We start from the raw sequence: 6776 nt of genomic DNA on the forward strand, positions 1-6776 counted from the left end.
TCGCACATTTCACATTCTGGTGGAAATGAGGTAAAACAGATTTAAGTTTCCCTGCATTAAAGTCCCCGGTCACTAGGAGTGCCGCCTCTGGATGAGCGTTTTCCTGTTTGCATATGGCCATATACAGCTCATTGAGTGCGGTCTTAGTGTCAGCATCGGATTGTGGTGGTAAATAGACAGCAATGAAGAATACAGTTGAGTTTACATACACCTTAGCCAAATACATTTAAACTCAGTTTTCACAATTCCTGACATTTAATCCTAGTAAAAAAATCCCAGTTAGTCAGTTAGGATCACCACTTTATTTAAGAATGTGAAAAGTCAGAATAATAGTAGAGAGAATTATTTATTTCAGCTTGTATTTCTTTCATCACATTCCCAGTTGGTCAGAACTTTACATACACTCAATTAGTATTTGGTAGCATTGCCTTTAAATTGTTTAACTTGGGTGAAATGTTTTGTGTAGCCTTTCACAAGCTTCCCACAATAAGTTGGGTGAATTTTGGCCCATTCCTCCTGACAGAGCTGGTGTAACTGAGTCAGGTTTGTAGGCCTCCTTGCTCACACACACTTTTTCAGTTATGGCCACAAATTTTCTATAGGATTGAGGTCAGGGCTTTGTGATGGTCAATTCAATACCCTGACTTTGTTGTCCTTAAGCCATTTTGCCACAACGTTGGAAGTATGCTTGGAGTCATTGTCCATTTGGAAGACCTATTTGCGACCATGCTTTAACTTCCTGACTGATGTGTTGAGATGTTGCTTCAATATATCCACATAATTTTCCTGCCTCATGATGCCGTCTATTTTGTGAAGTGCACCAGTCCCTCCTGCAGCAAAGCAACCCCACAACATGATGCTGCCACCACCGTGCTTCACGGTTGGGATGGTGTTCTTCGGATTGAAAGCCTCCCCCTTTTTCCTCCAAACATAGCGATGGTCATTATGGCCAAACAGTTCTATTTTTGTTTCATCAGACTAGAGAACATTTCTCCAAATAGTATGATCTAGTCCCCATGTGCAGCTGCAAACCGTAGTCTGGCTTTTTTTATGGCAGTTTTGGAGCAGTGGCTTCCTCCTTGCTGAGCGGCCTTTCAGGTTATGTCGATATAGTACCTGTTTCCTCCAGCATCTTCACAAGTTCCTTTGCTGCTGTTCTGGGAATGATTGACGGCTGCGTGGTCCTATGGTATTTATACTTGCGTACTATTGTTTGTACAGATGAACGTGGTACCTTCAGGTGTTTTGAAATTGCTCCCAAGGATGAACCAGACTTGTGGAGGTCGACAATTATTTTTCTGAGGTCTTGGCTGACTTTTGTCTGTAAACAATGTTGGAAAAATGACTTGTGTCATACACAAAGTAGATGTCCTTACCGACTTGCCAAAACTATAGTTTGTTAACAAGACATTTGTGGAGTGGTTGAAAAACAAGATTTAATGACTCCAACCTAAGTGTATGTAAACTTCCGACTTCAACTGTAGATGAAAACTCTCTTGGTAGATTAGTGTGGTCTACTGTTTATCATGAGATACTCTACCTCACGCGAGCAAAACCTTGAGACTTCCTTAGATCTATCCTGACGATACTGTGTATAACCCGCCAGCTGTATGTTATTCATGTCGTCGTTTAGCCACGACTCGGTGAAACATAAGATATTAACGTTTTAATGTCCCGTTGGTAGGATATACTGTACGTGCTTGTAGTTCGTCCACTTTATTAACCAGCGATTGTATGTTGGCCAATAGTACTGATGGCGAAGGCAGATTAGCCACTCATTGCCGGATCCTTACAAGGCACCCCGATCTCCTTCCGCGACATCTCCGTATTTTTCTCCTGCGAATGCCGGGGATGAGGGCCTCGTCGGGTGTCTGGAGTAAATCCCTCTCTTCCGACTCATTAAATCAAAATTCTTCCTCCAATTCAAGGTGAGTAGTCGCTGTTCTGATGTTCAGAAGCTGTATTCAGTCATAAGAGACGGTAGCAGCAACATTATCTACAAAATAAGTTACAAACAATGCGAAAAAACAAACAAAATAGCACGGTTGATAAAGAGCCCATAAATCGTCAGCCATCCCCTCTGGCGCCATTATATCTTTACACATGTTAAACCGTGTTCACATGTATTCAATCTAGAGTTCACATGTTAACACCACAATTTTCATGTGAGAAGAATAACATGTTTTCACCTCACATGAATTGCAGACTCACATGGAATTTGCAGCGTCACGTGAACAATTTTCACATGAATATTTAATTTAAATATTGAACTTTCACGTAAAAACCTAACTCTCCTGTGGAATTGCATTTTCCTCTGTGAAAAACGTTCACGTGAAAATCGAATTTGAACTTTCACATGTGCTTTTACATGTTGTCACGTGATCACGTGAAATTCATGTGGTTTTTCCGTAAGGGATACTACACTCAATATGGAATTTGTTCCATTCGTGGCTCCTAAATATCTCACATGGTCGTTACAAACTATGACTACCATCCTGCCAATACTCTTAAATGGTTTCCTCTCATTGCATGATGTTTGGGACAGAGCTGATCTCCGCTCTCTGCTCTCTTTAAAGGTTGTGTGCGTGTCTGCTTGACCCGCTGGGATGGAAGGTGTGAGAGATCCAGCCATCTGTTTATCCGGCTTGCAGGGTCGGGGTGCACCAGTTGCCGCTCTCTGCGAGTCCCAAACGGCACCCTATTCCCTATATAGTGCACTACTTTTAGTTCACTATGTAGGGAATAGTGTGCTATTTGAGACAGCCTCTGTTTGGCTCCTGGGGTCCTGGCATGTGGGCTCTGTGTCAGATCTGGCCCTCCAGCTGGTTCTGGGATCAGCTCCAGGTAACAGGCCAGTAACGGGGCGGACGTGTAGGGCCATCCCAGGAGACACCAAGCAATGTGATTCACCGTAAATTTCCATAAATCTCCCACCGGGCCCAGCCCCATGCTTCAACCCACCATGGGCAAGCATTTATCCGGGCGACATGTTTGTTCCATCAGAGTTAATGGATTAAAGTTGGTTAAACCTTTTACTGCAGTGGGCTAAATCAGGGTCATACAGAGTGTTCCTTGGTAGTCTTAAGCAAATCTACTTTGAAACAAAAGTATACATCTCACACACATGGTTATGGGTTTAAAACAAGAAGACACCTGTACCATGTCAGATATAGAGTTGAAATGTATTAAATGTTGAGTTTGCATCCCAATAGTATACTTTATATACATCCCAGAAGACTGAAATATAACACAACAGTTCGACATAGTTTATTAATTATGAAAAATATGAATAACATTCCACCTATGAGGCCACTAGAGGGCGATCGACTGCAGGAAAGGGATGTATACCATGACTTTTATATGACTTAAATTACTTTCTAAACAAGAAAGAAATATATGCAATGAACAGGAGGTAGGAAATCAGGTTTAAATGTAAAAGCTTAAATCTATCTAACCTGTAACAGTGAGTCAGAAAATATCTGTATGATTAAGCTATTGGATCTGATGCAACTGAGAGTTTGAGACTTTGAAATTCATAGGGAGAAAAATCTTCTCTCTGCTTTGATTAGAATATTTTCTGAGGGCACTTTACAATGTCACCAGTGAGTTGTGCTATTTTGAGTATGATCTGTCTGTGCTGTAAACTGCTCTAACAAGTTTCCCTATTGCAGTGATGCAACTTTGAATGAGATTAACACACATGTAGCATAACCAGATTGACTTCTTAGTCATGTTCCTAACTTAAAGCAATAGGCATAATATTTCAAATTGTTTACTATAAATCTCTGCAATCAGCACCCCTCAGCTAGTAGTGTGACAGCTTCACAATTCCTGTGGACATGTCTGCCTGTATCTAATACATGGGTCTGTATTCAACACGACGCCAGACGGTTACTCTTCGGAACATGATGCCTGCAGCAGCTTTGTGCAACCAGAGAGAGGCAGAGAGTCAGCAGACACACACACACACCCGCACACACGCACACGCACATGCACACACACACACACACACACACACACACACACACACACACACACACACACACACACACACACACACACACACACACACACACACAGAGAGAGAGTCTGTCTTTTCAGGAGCAAGTGTCAATGCAAGAACGCTCCAGGCCTTCTGAGAATATGTGTGCTCATTATGTTACGATATGGCAACATTATCAGATGTGGAGAGATGGTGGGCAGGATTACGTTTCTGCTCAGCTGCTTTATCTGTGGCAGGAGCCGGGGGAAGATTCTGGCACTCTCAAAGATTCTGAGAGAGAGAGAGAGACAGAGAGAGAGAGATAGATAGCGAGAGAGAATTACATTAAAAGATAGTGAGATGCAGAAAACATTTGACCTTCAAAGACTTTTCAGTTGGAAGAGAAAACAAGATGAGGCACCCTGTTCTGATTCGATGCATGATACATGGGTTATACATGTTATCCATGTGAAGGAATTCATCCAATCCATTTGCAATGCACCCTATTCTCTCATACTGATTGTCTCATTCCTGTTTTTATCCATAAGGAGAATGATAATGCGATGAATACTGGCACAGTACTGACACAGTACACGTTAAGGGTAAATATGGACAGTCATGACCCATTACTAAATGGAATAAAAATGTGTCATTGATGTTTATGTATCTGGACTGCTTTCTTTTATAAGGTCCATTGATGGTTTTGTTCTGTCTTGCTCTTGGGTGAGAAACGGGGTATGTTCTCACCCGAATGTTGGTAGATCATATTACTGGAGTTGTACTGACCAAGGGAATAGTTGTCGGTTATTGACAAACCAGAAGGATTTACGTAAGCAAAAGAACATATCCACAAATAGACTCCTTATAAATCAACTCGATCCAAATAAATATTGTGTTTAGATTTCTGGTTTAAGATTATTATGTCATAATTTTTGGATCGCTTGGTGATAATTGCTATGTTACAATGTGACTTTGTCTTGTCGCGAGATTAAATACTATCTGTTTGCACAGAAAAAGACTGCATCTTCAAACTACTCATTTACCATGCTAGCAATATGGAAAAACATGCTTGTGCAATATACAAAAAATATATATATGTTTAATTAATCAAGACTTTGATGACATTTTGAGTACATTTATAGAGCAACTTTATGTAAATTCATACAGTCAAACATGTGTTTATACACAATGTGACATGCCGTAATTGATATAATTAACTACAATTTAAGATGATTATTCAAAATGTGTGCTATACAAAACCTGGGAACTAAAGCTATCCTTCAGATTTAATGACAGCCATCTGAAGCAAGTTCAGAGTGTAAAGTTTTATTCATTTAGGCCTGGCTATGGCTCCCACTGTGCACCCAGCCAGGCAGACACACTTCACAACAAGACAGTCGTTCTTTCAGATAGCAACTACGGGGAGATGCCTTTACAAGTGCTCCCTCGTTTGAAGAGTTTTAGGCCTTACACCGTTCTCAAAGTTATATAATGCCTTCTTAAAATGAATAACATTTTACGAAATCTCTATAATATTTGTGTAATGTAGGATGCAGTATTTGACTGCATGTGCTATTTTATATAGGTTAGAGTGCAAGTAGCCTATATGCATGCATGTGTAGGTTATAACATTGCATTAACTCAAGTGCCAGACACTCAAATTTCCCTTAAATTGTATAACACCATTTTTAAAAAAAGAAGAAAAAAAATAGCTTTAGAAAGACTACCACTTGAAAACTGGCATTGACAATCTATCTAGGCCACTCTAGAGGAAAAGCAGAACAGGCCAGTCAGAGTGGTAGGCAGCAGCATATTCCTCGCCTGTAGAGTTTTTTTTTAAGTATATTTAAATGACGACCTCAGAAAGGGATAGTCTTGAATGTTCTCTTGCATCCCACAACGTTTTGGAAGAGCGGGCTAAAATACTCCTCAAGTCATGACTGCATTACTATTTCATTATTCCTGTAGTAAATGTTGCTGTCATGTCCTCAACTGTATATACAATTACAAAAATTAACGTTTCGTACAGCATTAGCCTATCTTTACTAAAGCACGAGAAACGAGCCGCGGTTAAAAAGTGTGAGAAGTTTGGACTAAGTGATGATCCTACCTGAACGAACTCTCGGGTTTCATTCAAGACACACCATGCGTCAGCAACAGCTGTCCTGCAGCGTGGACGGTCTCTGAGAAGGAGGAAAGGTTATCAGCGAAGGCTTGAAAGAAGACTTACCACCGGGTTACTTGGCTTTTGTGGGAATACACTTTTTTTTGTTGTTGTTGTTGACAGGACAAGGTAAACCAGGTTGGGTAAACAAAAACACCGAGTTATCCGTAATCTTTTAGCGCCGCGGTGGGGCACTTGAGCGGTTCGTTTGCGTTAGACTTTTTGAAGTCAGTCTGTCAGTTGGGGCTTTGAACTTCACATAATCTTCCTGCTATGTTTACAGTGTGGTGCGATCATGACAACATGGCCGGTGGCTTTACAAGATTGAATTTATTCCTGCCAAGTAAATAATTGAATCACTGACATCTTGAAGTTATTTTTATAGCCTATCTATAGAAACAAGTGTAGTGCCTTGGCTATTGCCGGTTTCCTACATAGCCAAGCCTACACCTGTCTCACCCAAGAAAGGCTACAGTCGATTAGTTTACTCGTCTTGTGATCCAGTTCTATGATATCATGATTTAAATTACTGACACATTGGTCATTTATATTGAAAATGTATATTATTAAGCTTCCTAAAGACGTTAAGAGTCATCCACGGGTCATTACTTTCCCAGTGCTTCATAGCCT

At 40.6% G+C, this 6776-nt stretch overlaps 1 long non-coding RNA gene across 1 annotated transcript; it reads right to left on the bottom strand.

Moving 5' to 3' along the window:
• Positions 1-3243: 3243 nt before the first annotated feature.
• LOC118938264 lies at positions 3244-6441 on the bottom strand. The gene is made up of 2 exons (XR_005035516.1): positions 6213-6441; positions 3244-4273 (listed from the first exon to the last, which is right to left on the bottom strand). It is a non-coding gene; the product is annotated as an uncharacterized LOC118938264 (long non-coding RNA).
• Between the last annotated feature and the right edge of the window lie 335 nt (positions 6442-6776).

The sequence above is a fragment of the Oncorhynchus mykiss genome, chromosome 13, assembly GCF_013265735.2.
Source record: "Oncorhynchus mykiss isolate Arlee chromosome 13, USDA_OmykA_1.1, whole genome shotgun sequence".
NCBI classification, from domain to species: domain Eukaryota; kingdom Metazoa; phylum Chordata; class Actinopteri; order Salmoniformes; family Salmonidae; genus Oncorhynchus; species Oncorhynchus mykiss.